The 18,734-nt window shown below is 38.3% G+C and overlaps 1 long non-coding RNA gene across 1 annotated transcript in view; it reads right to left on the bottom strand.

Moving 5' to 3' along the window:
* LOC118421534 overlaps positions 1 to 18,734 on the bottom strand; it is a 49,490-nt gene that overhangs the window by 15,209 nt on the left and 15,547 nt on the right. Inside the window, exon 2 of the long non-coding RNA XR_004831846.1 lies at positions 9,666 to 9,725. This is a non-coding gene — a long non-coding RNA (uncharacterized LOC118421534). The remainder of the gene's footprint in view (positions 1 to 9,665; positions 9,726 to 18,734) is intronic.

Genomic DNA, 18,734 nt, shown 5'->3' on the forward strand with positions numbered 1-18,734 from the left:
CTTATTCAACAAAGTTAGCCAATCTACATCAGGTTTGTAACAGCTGGAACTTTATCTATGTTTCACAGTACATTTCCATATAAACTCTGCAGCACGATATATTGACTTCACTATGCTAACGCCAAACGTATTCATGATCTCTAATGAAACAGGAAAGCTAGCCGTCCAGACAATCCATAATGTTATCGGGATGACTCAGTGACCAGCTGCAGTATTAGAGATAATGCCCTGGCATCAATTGTTAGACTTGAGATACAGGATATTAAGACTTTCTCCTTTAATATAAAAGAAAGTAAGCCCAGGGATAAGTTCATATGGCATCAGATGGAAGAAATCGATTGCTGCAAGCTTTTCGTGTCCAGAAGAGAGTGTCTCATCCCTTTCACTAGTTGTCGATCAATAGTAAGATGTACAGAATGCATTCAGAAATAATGTTAGAGGACTTGGAGCTACCTAGAAGAAAATAAAATGGAATTTAAAGATCGATTTAGCATGTACAAATTTGGTGGACTACCATATGGACTTTCAAGGTTAACATGAGAGGAGACTATATAGTAAGAATGGTGCAGTGTTAGCCATACCAATGATTTGCATTATTGTAACAGCGCTTATTCTATGAAATCTGATAAGAAACTGCAACGAACGTTACGTAAACAGTCTAAATTTTTCATATCCCAAAGGGTAAAAAAACAAAAATACGTGTAAGGTTTGCTCCATGTTGCAGCCAAATGTGCTTCTAGAATCGGTGTTATGCATGACGTCAATAGCTATAGTGTGTATAATTTGCAAGAGACATACAAAGTACATAGTTAATGAACGAAGAAACCACATGAAACGGCCTGGACATTGAATAATATAGTCTTCTTTACTCAGGAATTTGAAGTGATCATTCTTTAGATTACTTTCGTAAAATTGGAGACTCTAATAGATTGTATGCCTAACGCCGGTTTATGGTTCCTCGCAGAATTAAGTTAACTGCCCGAAAATTTAGTTCATCTTCATTGCTGCACGGTTTCATCAGATTGCATGGAGCTGTTATCGCATATATCTGCCCCAAGAGGAACGCAAAGGATAGTTACCGGTTAATGCATAACTTAACTTTAACGGTAAAGATAACGTTTTGTAGTTCTGATGATGCACCCACTGGTGTTTTAAAGGCTAGCATGATATAGCCGATACAGAATAAAGCTTACCTTGATTGGGATGACATGCTTTGTGTCAGAAATATTCAATTTGTTCCGACCTTTTTTGAACCCTAATTCAGACCTTTAAATGACCCCGAAGCATATCTTTTATTCACTAATGTAAAAACTGACATTTTACGACGTTCTTACTCTATACTCAAATGCTTTACGGAATGTGATTAAACGCACAAGTTGTACAGTACACAAATGTATTAGGAAGAAACAAAAAGTACATGATTGTTCTGTCCAAACGTAGTAAACGTAGTATCTACAACGATAATTTCAATCAAAAACTATATTCACATTTTGTGTCTCAATAAAGTATCTTTTAAAGATTTACATATACATATGTTGCTGATTACGTGCAAATGACATCCTGTCTTGAATACATTTTGTGATCCCTTATATATATATATAAATGTTGCTTATATCATGTTGCTTATATCAAAGCAACATATAGGGACCACAAAACGTATTCAAGACAGGTTGTCTTTTGCACGTATTTCGAGAAAGGATGATTGTCCGCTTAACGCATGATAGATTCACAAAGAAATTGGAAATGGCAAACGACAAAACTGGCATTTCAAATAAGGCGATATAGTGTATCATATGTCATTTTGTACAAGACAGTTCAACAAGAAACAACATTGATATTCATCAAGTTGATCTCCTTTCAGTCTCACCCTTTATAAACGAATGATATCAGTCGCAATGTAATAATTTCCGGAATAGACTTTAGATAAAGCACTAATGTCACCATAATGAAATTTATGAAATTTCCTCTCATTAACTTTTGCATTGATTTCTGATATGTTGGTAGCATTTTTGGCTAAAATTTGAAACAGGAAATATCGTTAATACGTAACGTGACTTATATTTTTTGATAAACCTCATTTGTTGATCTGCAACTTTGCCAACTAGTCGAAAAATACGCGTATACGGTGAGTGCGTTTCAACAATACAGTCAAACCTGTCTATAGCGGCCACTCAAGGGACCAGACAAATTTGGCCACTATAGACAGGTGGCCTCTGTATAGAGGTGGCAACTTGTAGATAAAATACCCAAGGGACCGACAGAAAGTGGCCACTATGGACAGGTGGCCCCTCTGTAGAGGTGGCCCCTAATACAGGTTTGACTGTAATTCGTCTCTTTATACTCATTGGTTACCGCTTTATACTCATTGGCTACGTACAAAAACCCATCTTAAGTAGTCACATCTAAGTCCTTAGCATTGGACAATGTGAAACTTTACTTGGTATGAAGGTGTGTGTTCAGGGGTTTACACTTGTAGTCATAGATTTTGCCAGAATGGCTAAGGTTATGTTTTGGGCTTGTGAGTCTGTCTGTGTGTGTGTGTGTTAACAGCATAACTCAAGAACCCTTGGATGGATCACGATGATATTTGGTAGGTGGGTAGGGGTTGGGAAAACGAAGGTCAAGTTCGATAATGGGCCCCCAAACGGCTTGCTAAGGTACTGCAGCAGAAGCTCAATTTTTTTGAGATCTCGTGTTCTGGACATGCTGTGGTTATCATTTTTAAGTGGTAGATAGCCCTTGAAGCAGAGAGTAAGTGCTGTGAGTTTGGACCCCCTAGCGGCTTGTTTGGAACTGCAGTCGTCGATTCCCTTTCAAACTTTGGACGAGAATAACTCGAGAACGTGTTGATGGATCGTCATGATTTTTGGTATGTAGATAGCCCAAGTAACAATGTACATAATGGAACACTAATTATGCAAATTAGCAACTAATTTGCATAATTAATTAGGAAAGTTTATAAATCCACTGCATTTTATGATAGGACTTTCAAACTTGTCACATATTTAGATGAGAAAGAGAGAAATATCAATGCATATTAATCATGCAAATGACAGCCTCATTTGCATAATTAATGAGAAAATATGAATGTGTTGACGGATCGTCATGATTTTCGGTATGTTTTGTTATAATATGCCTCTAATTGCACTCATGCCAAACACGCTATTCCCTAAAAATTCTTCGAGCTTCTTGAATTAACGTTGACGGCCCTTCGCCCGTTATTCTAATTGGAGTTCTAATTTGGAAAAGGCGTCTCGTGGCTAAGGTCCAAATTAGATCAGTACACTTCTCTGTACCAGATTCCCTGTCGTCTAAAAGCTATTTCGTGTGACAATAAGTGCTGCTGGGTTACGTATTCCGACATTGCATGTTGACCTGAAAGGGATACGAGATGGAACATTACGGATGGGAGTGGGGGTCCTGGGCCATCTAAATTGATTTTTACAAGATCCGGACATATAAATTGGTGGCCATGTGACACTGCGTGCGCAATTCAACATAATATAGCTTAGTTAGAGTGTCCTGGACGATACTGTGTCAATTTGTACATTGACATTACCGTGACTGCAAATGTGCGTAGCCCATGGGCACATCTCCTCACTAAGAAGTCACGAAACAATACAAAAACTGAAGTACATGATGAATGCTTGTGTAGTATCGAATTAGATTTCACTGCGTTGCTGTAGGCATTTGTCATAAGCCGGCAAGATATTACAACTTGTATTACAAAATATGCTTCAATCATACGAATAAGTCTTCTTATGCCACCAGATACGCGAGATAGTTTCCACAACATACGAGTCTATTTTCTGCACAGGGAAAGTTTGGCAAATGTTGGTTTTTAATACCACCCTTTCGTTACTGTGTAACGAGATTGCTACTGTATGCCACAATTCTTTTGTTTAAAAATACTGTTACTAATCAATAGTACCAAAACAAGGTTATTACTCAATTGGTAAAGTTTTCTGCACACATATAGATCCCCTAGTCGAGATTTCATTCAGCTTTTAACGTTGAATTTTCTGTTCAACATCCTTGCGTGCACGCGGTCTGAATCCAAACAGGTCGCATTACCCCCCTGAGAAACCCATTATGAACATCAAGTGATTAGGTTTATCATGATTGGTGGTGTTTTCCGCATCGCTAGCGCTGTTAAGGTGTTAGTGCGAATCCCAACGGTAAAGATGAGACCCAATATTTTACGCCGAAGCATAATTGCTTTTCTAACTTTTGACACGTTGTTATGATTCTTGTTAATGCAAGATGCGAGTGGCAATATTTCTTTATTGCTTGCTTGGATAATGTTATCTCCGTACTATCAATTTCTTACATTGTTGTACCTAACCCATACTATATTTTAGTCAAGTCTTGATATCAACACCGATGACTGTTGGTGAAGAAGTAAACACCAGCATATCATATTAATAAAAAAATCACGGGTTTCCTGGGAAAAAAAGGAGACCAACAATATAATCATTTTACTAAATTTACTTATTCAACTTTGTAAATAGAAAATAGAAAGCCAAAAACTTTTTGAGATATTTTCTAAGATAATAAAATACATATTTCCATTCCATTGTAAAGTATTGACGGTGACTGATGTCCTTTCATCGTCTACACAGGAGTGAAAGTTATTACGATAATTAAACCGTGGATGATAAATGACGGAGTCAACCAATTTTCAGCGGTCAACGCCACTTCATCCACTGAGTGGTGGGAGGGGATTATAAGATTATGACTTAGTTAAAGTGAAAAACAGACTTGTCACAGGGGGCATGATGGCGTTATCGTCGCCCATGAAAATAGAATAAGTTACATCCATGGACATTTCCTCTAATTCTTGATTACTTTATCTATTAATGCTGAAAGCTTTACGAGATTAACTTTTATTTGATATTTCCTAAGTAGAGAAATCAGTGAAATTCTTACCATTTTATCACATCTATTGCAATTATGAGATAAAACGTTTTAGCACTACTCACAAATACCGTCTGAACGAGCCGCTTTGAGGAAAAGGTCGAACAGAACTAATCAGATTTGGAACGAAACTCGGGCGAAATATCTTAATTTGAATCCATATACGGTTATATGAGTGAAAGTGTCAGATTTTAGATGTTCCATATTCGTTTTGCGTACAAGTCATGCTGCAAGGAAGGGGCCGCTAAAACATTTTACATAAAATTTTTCTTTCATGTTCCAAGATGCTAGACAGGGGATTTGGACTGTACAGCAGAGGTCAGCAGCAATGGTATAATAATTGCTTACTTGTGATTACTTCATCATGGGTGAAGTCTTCGTGTGCACAAGGGATATGCTTAGAGGGGCGCTACATTGATGAATAATACTTTTAATCACCAAAGTTAATGAAAGACGACAACTGATGTGATTTTTACTCGCTCAACGATAGCAGGGGGATACTCAAAGCAGCAAGATGCAGTTGTATTTGCTATAGAAGGGAATAAGGATCTTGATGCAAATTTTATGCATGCAAATTTGTTACAATAGAAGGTCTTTCTTTTTCATTCAAATAATTTATTTTGTACTTCTTTCTGCCCAAAGATATGAGTAATAAGCTTTCAATCAGAGGCCTGCCTCTCTCTTAAAGTAAATATCATGAGACATGGGCCCCATGCTGTAATTGCCACTGTTGCATGTTCAGCGCCAAGTGAAGCGATAGCTATTATTTAAATTCAAAGAAGGCTCCGAGGTTATTGAACTAGATCCATTGCAGAGACGAGTTAAAATATGCTAGAAACGTTTGGCCTGTGTCCTACAAGAGGATAAGGGACATTTGACGCGGTAATGTTGTATACAATAGGTTTTCTAGATTAAAATAAATTTAAAAAAGCACCAATCGATGGTAAGTTTCCAACCTCGTTCTTAACCTTGCCATCCACAGCATGTCATTGCTTACAGTCACAGCAGTGTTTATGGGGATTCCAAGTTTTGGGGATCTCTATTTGCATACATGGAGGAGTAGCGACTTACAGCTGACATAAAGCTATTTGCCATAATCACAAGAAATGTCAGGAATGTAGACGTTTCAGGCAAAGGTCACTGGATTTCGTATTCAAGGCAGATATTATTGTCAGTGTTAAAGGAAAGAGGTCGCCATTTTCTTTGAACAAATTAGCATCATTATCATCCTTGAAAGGCGTTGATCAGTACTTTGTATCTAGAAATGTCAAACCTTTGTCCAACTATCAAAGATGTAACAAAGTTGTAACTGTGCCAAGTATTCCTCATAGGTCTTAAGTTAAAACGGAGAGAACTGTCAGGTAGCACTTGGCAAAATCTAGCAATAGGGATTAGTTTAACATAGAAAACCTTTAACCCCCAATGAGAAAGAACGCTTTTAAAGTCACCGAGAGATTACATCATCTGAATGAGGTATTGTACTGCATGTTAGTTTTATCCCTGTCAGTCCATCCATAGAAAATATCAGAATGTCTATCTAAAAACCTTCATTGAAATCTAGATGTTCTCTATTATCTTCTTGCTTAAGGCGTCCAAACCGGTTATCCAACAAGACGTCACTTAAGACACTTAGTTTAAAGTCAAAAAGATTATATCATGAGACGCAGGTATTGCACTAGTATATTAGTTTTATTCATGTCACTCTCTCTATACAAAATACTAGAATGTCAATCTACAACGCTTGTATTAAAATCTAGATGTCCTCCATTATCTCATTGCTTAAGGCGTCCGACCCGGCTATTCAACAAGACGTCGGCGATTCGACTTCCACGACATGGAAGAAGCAAACATCTTGAAATGGCTGAAGTAGAAATAGATTTTGAATAGATTTCATTTCGCTTTTGATTGATTGATTGATTGACTTTACTTTGAATTTTTCCTGCTCAGTTTAAAAGCACCTGAGATTAATATAATGGTGATACGTTCGCTGAATAGATAAGTATACATACTCTTTTATCGCATTGTTGACATCCCAGAATATGCCAATCAATCTGCGAGCTAGGCATTTTACCTACTGACGTTGGTAATAATCAGCCAAGGATTTAACTCACGCCTAGATAACTCCTGAACATGGATTCCTCCCACGTTAGATTTACAGCTTACACAAGTCTCCCCTGTCCTGAGTGTAATCCATGTGCCTGTAATATTCCATCATGCCGACACTAATGATGATTGAGGTCAAATGCTCGCATTTTGAATAGAGAGATTGCCTACATACAAAGCCAACTCATGCGTTCATTTTTCAACTTCATTGACATGCATTCATGTTTAAGAATTTCCACGACTATGTTAGCAAGATTGAAACCTTGCTAACCTACCATGCAGACTGTGGATATATCAGCCTCGGTAGAAGACAGATTATCATGATCACTAATCCAAAAATGCTCATTTAAGTGGTATTTGTACCAGAATTCTTGTCAATGTACAGAAAATTAATTTTTCAGCTGAACTTCTGAAAACCGTGTCCTCACTTCTTTTCCAGTCCTTAGAAAGAATTGGAACTTTTCCAAAGAAAAGACGTTGTATGACGAGAAACAATTCCAACGGCCATTTACATGTAACTATCCGTCAGCTTCATTATTACCCCTACTGTACTGCTGAATAGCGGTTCCACCGAAGCGCACCACGCCCACGTAATTGCTGGATGGGGCATTATACGGGCGTTCGGTTTGAAAATGTGCTTTCAAACGTGGACTTGAGTCACAAGTGTAACGTGGCTTTGTCAGAGAGAAGCAATCCAAGAAAATGATAATTGTAGTTTTGTACCAAATCCGAATATCATTGTATTCAAGTCGCATCATGTCTTAGCTGCTACAGCTGCCAATGGTTTCATGATATTCATCATAATCATGATTATGACATGGTCCCATCCATTCCCTTGTATAAAACATATGGGATATCAAAGGTCGACATTTCCAACCAAAGAATAACATAACAGCTACCGTTTCAGTGACCGTCTGTGACCTTCTTCAGGGCAGTACTTAATAGTTCACTGTGCACTGCAGCTATTTGTCGTTGCTAGCAATACGGTTCCAAACTTTAAGTACGTTAACATACGTAGATATTATGTTAAACAATACTGATAAGACACTTGGTTGTGAATAGAGCACTTTATTATTCAGTCATTCAACAACCTGATAAAACTTATTCGCTTGTGAAATATTTTTCTCGGCACTTGGAAGCGCTTCCCAGTTATTCATATATTCTTATCATCGCAGCAGAGAACAAAATGGTGGACTGAGGAGGAAGATTTAACATCGGCTACTATACATATCCAACCTACACATAATTTGTCTCAATTTCTGACCTCCGTTATGTATTTTACGGATTATTTCATTAGATATAAAATGTTACTACAAACATTTGATACACTCTAGTTACTTTAACCTTTTCCAATTAACTCTCTGCATGTTCACGAGTTTATCTACATGTACTAGTATGTCACTGCTGTCCATTTTAACATGAAAATCTTCCGCATAGACGCGCTTCTGCATAGACCACACACCTTCAGCAGTACATACACATTTACCTACTTGACCTTTCACACCATAAATCGTTGAAACCTTTACCAGAATATCGACTTTCGACCTAGAATTCCTGTGTTAATAGTTACAAATAGTTCTTTTGTGGTGGTCTTAGCTTCAAATGGGGGGATTTAAAGCCATCTGGCAAAGTTCCAAATAGTAGTTCGAATGAAAAACCTTCTAACAGCCATTTATACACTTGGGACACATGTTCTAAGGTATAGCATTCATGGTGTTTCCGCTGCATTTTGACACACAGACGGTGTCTTATTTAGTATATAGGAGCTTGTATATGTACATGCATGTAGTGATAATCATAAATGAATTTGATATACAATCGTTGTATACACTTTTGATCGTCTGTAATCATATTTCATCTACGCATTTACAATGCCAATATAACCGTGCTGCAATCTGATCAACATCGTATACACAGTCATCACCTAATGTTATATAAAACATATTCATGTAGCTCACCCAACCATTCACAGCACCTAAATGTCTGGCAAGAAAAGAATGTATAACTCCTTACATTTTAAACAAACACCACCTCATCATGCTACTGTTGAAATAGTTTTCTGGCCATCGCGGGATTTGTTTTAACTTAGTGCAAAGACAATCAATTTAGTATAGTGAAAGCTACTGTACAAATTATAAGGTCCATTTTCTCCTCTTTACAACATGGTGTAAAATATGGGCACCTCACTCACGTCGTTTAGGGAGTTAGACGGCGGTGAAAGAAGAGTTGTCTCTTCCTTCCAATACCGTGCCCAAGACACAGTGGATAACAACCAACTGTACCTACGGCCTCCAAAACCGCAAGGATAAATCAATTTGATCCCTTGCTAATGTCAGATGAGATATATGCGCTGTTACTTGTGCAATCTGCTGTATAATTTGAATATATTACACTTTTCTTCCTATAGAGAGAACACGGTATCTTTCACCTTGCGTTAGTTTTCTAAAACCAACCCATCAATCAATATTGTTCCCACATGGCGGAAAATGGAAGCTACTCTTCTACAACGATAGTTTTCCAAACCAAGGTAGGACCTGCCCGAAAACTCTTTCACGCTGTTGGGCTATCCTCAGACACAAACTTCCAACCATTTGTTCAACCCGTATTGTGCACCTACAACACAAGGGAAATACAATCGTACTCACCAACTGCGGTCTCATCGAAAAGCTTGGTACATGTATCACCAACAACGTGAATCAGCTTAACTGCAACAGAAAAGATCAACAGAGGCGTTCGTGATATTGTCACATGATTTTTATATGGAACTATTATTATCCATACATATTCATTATTAGAGTTGAATATTCTTGACAATTTGTTAATTCAGGCTCGAGATTCTACCATGGTACCAAGGAGGATAAAAAAATTAGGCAAAACCCCTGATAGCCTGATCAAGTGCAATTGAACTAACGATGAGTGCCATTAGCTAATTTTCGGCTGAACTAAATGAAACTACATAGGTCTAAATGATTTCTATTGTCTGTACCTAAAGATTCCTTAATCGATTCTAACATTCGTTGCACGTTGTAAGCTTTGGTGGTGAAGTTCTTTAAAATCTAACATTCTTGCTGGTTTTATGACGTTTACTTAACCCTATTCAGACCGGGTTTTTTTGGTCATCCCTGGACGGGGGGGGGGGGGGGGGGGGCTTTTGAGGCCCTCCACTTCTAAGTCCTATAACTCTAACACGACGTGCCGTAGGGCCATCAAATTTTCAGGACATAATGTCGACATAACATCTGACAAGTTTTGACGTTTGACGTTACTTTGACGTAACATGACGGAACTATGACGTCATCAATTTGATTATATTGGCCGGACCCATGAAAAAAAGGGTATTCTCAGAAAACTTCAAGTTATGCTGCAAAAATATAACAACAAATGCAGATAAAAGAATAATAATGTTTATTACGACTTGCGTTGCCAATAGCAACATCAATGACGTCAAAATGACGTCATAAAATGACATAATGCACATCTAAGATACGAGTTGGGCTCCGCTATATTATATCCACCACCTTGAATTCTTGAAAATACTTTTTTTGCAACAAATAATCACAAAAGGCAATGGAAATAGACTTAATTAATTCATTTAGATGGTTTTTGATGAAAAAATACCAGGTAGTTACACATTTTAAGGGATAATTAGCTTGTTATTCTTGATCTGGCCATACGGTCCGCCATCTTGGATTTTAGGCTGATGACGTCATCAAATTAGCATAATTTATGCATATATAATTATGAAAGATATGCTTGATAATATAAGATTTTATTTAAGTAACAAAATAGCAGTAATATAGCAAATAAATGTGAAAAATACATTGTTAGAACCAAAAATAGTGATTTTTGGCAAAACTGCCTATCAACAAACGGTTGCCATGGCAACACGAAAAAATGGAAAATTTGTCAAACTTCATAAAATTGTTGCTAACAATATTTTAGGAACACTCACTAAATTTGGTGGCTCTAGCGTAAGCCGTTCTGGCGTTATAGGACATCAAAATTAGCGCAGGCCTCAAAAGCCCCCCACAAGACCCCCGCCAACACCCCCCACCCCGTCTGAATAGGGTTAAGAAACTGCACGATCGAGGCAGAGAGGTGCCTTTGGGAGGAAAGTTATAGGTCTAAAAGTTGGTCTGAACTCTCGTTCACAGCGAGTTCTTCTTCTGTTGCAATCAGTAAAAAAACAGGTCAAGAATGCACAGCGAGCCTCTCTGATTGACATCGACCCTGCATTGAATCGTCGTAATCATGTCAACTTATCGATCTGTCGGAAGTGGAAGAAAATTAAGAGATTAATTTCCTCTTGATGAAGACTCAACCGAATTTTGTATCGTTGTTTTAAAAAGTTAGAAATTACCATTATGCTATCCATTTAAAGGGCATAATCCTTTTAAATCTTCGTTTATATTTGTTTATTGTAAAAGTCAGTAGGGTACATCGTTTTACCTGCTACATATGTAGTCACGTGACATGCAGGATCCCTGAACATTGGAAAACGCTAAACAAAGTAAAGGTATTCATTTAAATAGGTGTAGTATAGTGACTGTATGGGTTTGATTGCTTTTTGATTGACATTGGCGCCTGCATTTCAAATAGAAATATCACTGGCAAGTTAGAAACAGGGGATCGCTATTCTCAATTATATATGCCAGATTTCATCCCGGTTTGAAGAAATAAGATCATTCATAAGTGGGATATAGGCACCTAAAGCCAAGTCATAATGAATGTGTTTGCAATATTGCTTTCACCTTAAGCAACGCTTTATCCCTTTACCTAAACAGGGCGCTTAGTGCGCGTCAAAAGAAAAATGTGTTTAGAGGCATTTTATGTTCGGCTGGCTGTGATGTTTTATTTCGGCATAAGACTTACATTGCTCTCCTCGCTATATCATCAACCTACTGGGTGGCACATGTTTGAATTAGTATAAGAATTAATCTGAATATTAGTACTACGTAGTCTCCATCTTAGAGATGATGGAAACCAGGTATTAATTTGCATAATAAACATAACTTCACGTCTATCCCTTCTCAACCTACATGTATCTTGTTTCAAACATACATGCATACGCTACGGAAAACCGAAACCTCCGGCAAGCGCTACAAGTTTGTAGCGTAAGGCCATGACAGCGAAGAAACACACTTTATGGCCCTGAACTACTTTATTTACTTGGTCCCGACTTAGCAGGCCCCAAAGGCCACTTCATTATACATAAGAAGGACATAAGAAGGACTAGGACAGCATTTCCTTTCCCTGGCCAAGCCTAATCATTTCAGCAACAACCCAGTAAGATTGAGATTATGGTGATTTATTGGGGGCTTGATATATATACTAAAACATGATATAGATTACAGCAATAGGACCAAGGGTCATATCAGTCACGTTGGGAAGCAGATAAAATACGATGAAGCTGATTCTTTCGGACGAAGATATATTTGGTTCCATGTTTTAGTACGTGAGGTAAGCCAATTTTGAATTGAAGTTGTGCTTAGACTACTGTTGAGCATATTGACTATACAGTTTTGAGTGATATCACCTGCCAAACAACCAATATGTATTTAGAATGGTGACCAGTGAGAGGTTTCAAACATGGGTATTATCGAGTAAGGTGCAATAAACATGTCTCCCGAGTGTGACCTTTGGCATCTCATAGTTATTCTTTTGCATGATCTGAGAAGATTAACTCCAGGAAGAAAATTGGTTCAGAAAGACCCTTCAGTTTTTATTGCACGTAGCGCCTAGCAGCTTTTAAGAAGAATACGGCACAAATAGTTCCCCTCAAAATACTCAGTCCTCACGCTTCGTCGAAACATACTCTTGTACGTGTGGTTAATCAGAATAAGAACACAACGTTCAAAATCAAGAAAGACAGATGTCTCCTCATTAGATGAAACCATACCTCTACCGCACTGACAGACTTGTATGTTTCCGGCGCGCCTTGAGAGACAATCCCATCTAGTTTACGCGATGCTACAGTGGATATCTGATTTACTGTGTGATAGATGGCCGAGAGACTCTTTTGCTAGATAGTCTGACATTCCGCAAGTCGAGAACGATTGGTTCACGAATCTAAGTCCATAGAAAGCAGACTCCTGAAGGTCCATTGCGTCAGAAACTGCCGGACCTAACTTCAGCGATATCTTTCATCACCTAATCTAAATGCACCGCCGACTGCCCTCTTGTTTCCATATATCATTAGTTTATTGGTGAACTGCATGGAAGGATTCCCACATGAGGGTGTTGACGACTAGCTCCGGGCAGGTGATGTAACATCATTGTTCATCCAACTGATCTAGAAAGCCTCCTCACACCTCAGGTCGTCGTTGGTTATTTATATAACTTAGCACCTCTAGTATGTCCGACAAAGACACATTGCATATCCGATAGGAACAGAAGCTGCTTCATCTATCACGCAGATATAAGTATTGGCTACAAACACTGAAAAGCGCTCATTTACCGGGGCCATTTATCAACGTTGACGGCATTTGTAAAGCATTCATTTTACTCTTTGCAGACAGTGTAGTGTTTAAAGTCTTGCGCCTTCTTAATTGAAGGAGAATGTTGAAACATGAAACCATTTTTCTGACAAAAATCTTTTAGTCTAGAGAGTTCCTACTCCTGGACCTCTCGAGCTCCATGAATACTTGACAAAGTGCTTTCAGAAACGCCTATGTAGTCCATCAACTATTAGAGATAGCTTTTCGCAACAAGGTCAACGAGAACATAGCATAAGTAAACCATTTAGTAAGACTATGGCACTCTTAAGTAAAATATTTACACAAGACGTTACCAGAACTGCATGTTAGAGCTGTAAAATCATAGAGTTGACTAGCGATTACACCTGGCAAACAATTAGTTTGTACCTGAGCTCATAATTAACTTAGAGGTCGCCCGAGTTGAAAGGTGGGTTAAAACAGGAAATGCACAAATTTCCTGATGTGATTGAGGTGACAAAACATTTACGTAAGGTGATGCTGAATGTGGTAGATAAATAATTTCTTATTTGACCTACTGATCGCAATCAGCATTTGGAGGCGATAAAACATTATATGGGGTGTTACATTACTTCGTTCTCTTTGAAGCATGCATTCAAGCTAGCTATATTCAAACAGTGTGAAAATCGTTTTTTTTAGTCAAAATATTAATAAAGAAAAATGATCAAGGATTTTAGCAAAAAAACAAATTTTAGCAAAAAACAATGGTTAGAGAATGACCATAACGATTACCTTGTCATCATCATCATCACATATTGATTCCTGAGCAAATGATACCCTTATTATCTCCAAGCAGATCCTACGGTGGAATAAGAGAGTATCTTATGACTATCTGATGCCACGGGTAAATCTCCCTGGAGATTATCACTAATAGCATATAGAATTTAGACATCAGACTCAAAACAAAACATCAAAAGCACAGGAGTTCTACATGTATACAAGTGATGGAATAGTTCATAGATTATTACTAAGTCGTCTTGAACCTTAGGGCGTGTTTGATACAGTGTTGCATACTGTGAAACCCCCAATTCAGTTGGTTTTGGCACGGTTGTATGATTGCCACCCGGCCTGTAGACCACGTAAGCGTAACATGCGACACCCATGTGTCCGCCTGTAGTGATTGGTCGCGACAAGCTGCTCATAGCAATCATGACACTCCGAACTGTACTCGGCGGGAATGCCACAAGTGTCTGCCATGTAACGTGATTAGTGAGTTCTGCACATGTCTAGCCAGAGTTTCTAATGCATTTAAATGCGTCTTTTGCGTGCAGCCATTTTTCCTTAAAAATTCCATTGACATTACGTTCTATACGCTGCTGGCCTATACAGAAACAACCAAATTCCAACGTGCATGCACGACAAAAATATAGATTACCCAGTACAGTCATTCACGAACGTCATCTAACAAACAAACAAGCATCGATGCCAAACACATATTCCTGTCAGCATAACATCGTAACGATCATTTCCGATGATCTCTATGTGTTTAAATTGCAGCAGTGTTCGTAAAGCTTTAAAACTTCATCTGAGATAGGCAAAGACTGTGTCAAATAATGGTGATGATGATTATAATGAAGTTGATGGCAAATGCAATGATGTTGTCTAAAATAATAATCCTACCGTTGTTGCGGAACATCAGTTTTACCCTACCAGATTATCGATGCGAATATTTTGGGAAGGGTAGAATGCACCATTAAGCCGATTAATGCCTGTTACAGCTACTGGTACGTGATGCACGGTTACTCACAGTCATGGTATTCCTGGCCTATTGTTCTGAATTTTTGTCAGGTAAATGCAAAGGCAGACCCTATGTCTATAATGTACACAGTATCTCAATCTGTTAAGGTTCTGTGTGCGCATACACCAAAACGTCCTTGAAGTACAGAATTAAAAAAAGTCCACCGGAAAGCACTGAGATTATGTCAGACACTTTGTACCTTTTTTAAACACTTTGTTTTAACGTTCATTAGTGCTAGAGGGTTTTCTGAGGGAACGATGTAATCTCTTTTGGCACCTTCTGTCTCAGATGAGGTTGCCTGGCGTCAGGATTTCACCGTAGGCGCCGGCTAGCATTTACTAATATTCATCTGTACGTAGGAACGTAATGAGTTTTGACGAATTGGGTGGCTTCTAGGCACGACCGCACAGTTAAAGGTCGGGTCTAGTGTTGTACAACTCATTACCTCTGGTCCCGGAGTTCAGATTAATCAAATTTTCGAGATCTAATACGAATACGTCAATAAATGTAAGTCTGACACTTGTCGCGAGGATATAATCCAACAGTTAAACACAAGTTTGTTAGAGTACGATAGTACAATGCAAAAGAGTCAGCAATAGCAACCCAGCTCATTGTAGCATAGCCAAAATACATTATGTTATGAGATACTGTTCAGTTCTTCGTGGCCAGATGCTTCGAAGTTGTGTTTGTGTTGTAACATGCTCATTGAATGACCTATACCTAGTGTATAGTAGACTGGTGCTCAATTCTGTATAATATAGCTGAACTATCTAAACTCAGAGTAACCTGGCAAATTCATCTTGTTCTGATCCATATTATTCTATACTAGAGTTAGTAAGCCCACCTACGTCAGAAACATTTAGTAAGTGCTTGAACGAGCACCTCTTTTCAGCGTTACTTGATTTTACCTTTTCCACTTACTTGCTCGATGAATGTGCTCAATGTAAGGTCCATCGGGGTTGCATTTGCATCTTATTTTTATTAACGGTTTAACTGAGGCTCATTAGTCTCAGGGATTGCCTCTATAGACTTAACATATTTCCTTAACGCACAGGAGACCACTCATCCTCAGTGGTGCACTTACCTACTTGCAGAAATCTACGGTTCACGACACCGTAAATGTGAATCAATCTAGCATTAAAAAAAACTCAATTGGCACTTCACTGTGCGTAATTTTTAATTTGTTGCATTATCTTCAAAACAATGTACGCATTGTACATAAAAATAAGGCATAACATTCCTTACGATTTTGTTAGTTGTACTAAATGTCTGTACCAACTACTCTATATCTTGATTTCTAGAAAGTTGTTTATTTGGGGGCAGATGCCTAAATTAAAAAAAAAGGAACATTTTGGATAACTAGCTAAGGTTAGTATTTGTTTTGTTTATTTTGCCATATTACTGATATAATCTTTCTTTCACAAAGGTTCTTACCTCAATGATTTTACTTTTATTTTTTTATCTATTGCTGATAGCTAACGTATACTAAAATGGAAGCTAGATTGATGGAATACTCACAACCTATCCCGCGCAAGACCTTACATTACACTTCTCTTGTATTCTTATTTGTCATGCAATAAAGTTCATTCGTCCCTTATAGTATCAAACGTATGCTGGAAAATTCATTTAGTAACAAAACAGAGTAGCAAAAAGTCCATACTTAATAGCTTAGCACGAGTAATTTGCAAGGCAAGTGCACGGTGGATTTGTCACACATACCCTTTGGGTTTGTTTGAGAGTAGCGGGTACATAAATAAATCGTGTTGATTGTGAGATCATTGTATTTCCTCCTGGCAAAGTACAATCTGCAGGTGATTGTTTATAGATGCCGATTTCCGGCCTAACGATTAGAAACGACAATCAATATACCATTTTGCTACCATTACCTTCAGGAATTCAATGGATTGAACAAAGTTTGCTTATAGCCTGTGATAATTTTGGGCTGATTTTCGGCGGTGCTGTGATGAATTATCAGACGTACCGTTATGCAGCACTGGAAAAAACATTTCGCTACGATTTTTTTCATTAAGATCATTTCTGACTCTTCCCACGAACATAACTGCATACGGGACTGACGGATGCATATGCATACTTAAGGGACATTGCTAAAAGCATATCTAAGCTAACGAAGACATCGGTTTAAATCACTTAAAGACGTATAGGATTATTTAAAGTTTGGAGGCTTTCATTTTCTGTGGGTTCCGCCTATTTATTGTTCCCAAAGTACCATCTCCTATATTCATGGGACTGTTACTTCTAGGACAAAGACTGGTTTATGCCCGGCAAGTGTATGAAAACTATTGGGGCCCCAAGTAATAATCCTACAACAGCCGAGCTGTGTAAGCAGCTGTAAGTCATTGTTGGGCGATTTCTAGAAACTCTACCTGCAGATAAGCTGGTGAGATATGTTAGAAACATTAGGGCAGGAAAAGAAATTGCCTCCGTGTTTACCAGCTCAATTTTTCTCCATTTGGAGTTGAACAACTCAGCCTACTAGAATAGGAAAAGATACAGAATTTTCCCGCGATGTCGTCTGTGAACAAAAGGATGTTGAGAATCTATGTATCCAGTAGATTCCAAGAGGGATAACATTCTGGTTGGCCATTCTACTACGAAGCTCAAACTGAATGTATTACACCACCCTCACGTGGTAATGGCGTGAGGTCTCCCAGAAGCCCATAGCGGACTTTTCTTTATCTGCGATCGTATCTACGGTTTATCGATCTACCAAAGCCAAATCCACAACGGGAATAAAAAGTTACCAATAGCTTTGTTCCATACGATAGACTGGCAGCAATGGCTAATGTAACATGCAGCATGTAAAGATCACACGCTACACATTGCTGTATGGCCATATCGTACGTGGATGTGTAGTAATATAATGACTATCGCGAAGTGTGCCATGTTGATACCAAGCATTTAACTTAGGGTGCCTATGCATGTGACAGAGATTAATTGTATTTCTATAGCGCCCGAGAGTAGAGTGCTTTAACGAATTGCATAAAAGATTGATACTGGCATGCTCAATACACATCTAAGTCATTGTTTTCCAAAGTATAAATGAACGGATATTTTCAATATAAAAATCATATCTTCTCGTTCTTTAACTGGGGATGTCACGATATCATCCTACTGTCTAGTGTCCATGTTGTACTGTTTTGGTGCAATTTGAATAAACTAAGGTAACTGGAGATGTTCAGCTGGGGCATTGTGTACATGTGCTTTCTGGTATACATTTTAGTGAATACACGAAGACGAAATCAGACGCAAGGCGATGTTACCACAGTGTGTGCTGCGACTTGCCTATCCTTTTCAACTTTCTGCATTGGCAAATCGATGCAGATGAAGATCTGAGGACAGCATGATTTATGCCACCCCCTTCAGTAGCTCTTTCTATCGACAAAATGTCAACATCAATCTCAGCTAAAGCGATAGCTTCAAACCACTCCGTCCATTTAAATAGGAGATACGCCAATCATATG

The sequence above is a fragment of the Branchiostoma floridae genome, chromosome 8 (assembly GCF_000003815.2).
Source record: "Branchiostoma floridae strain S238N-H82 chromosome 8, Bfl_VNyyK, whole genome shotgun sequence".
In the NCBI taxonomy this organism is placed as follows: domain Eukaryota; kingdom Metazoa; phylum Chordata; class Leptocardii; order Amphioxiformes; family Branchiostomatidae; genus Branchiostoma; species Branchiostoma floridae.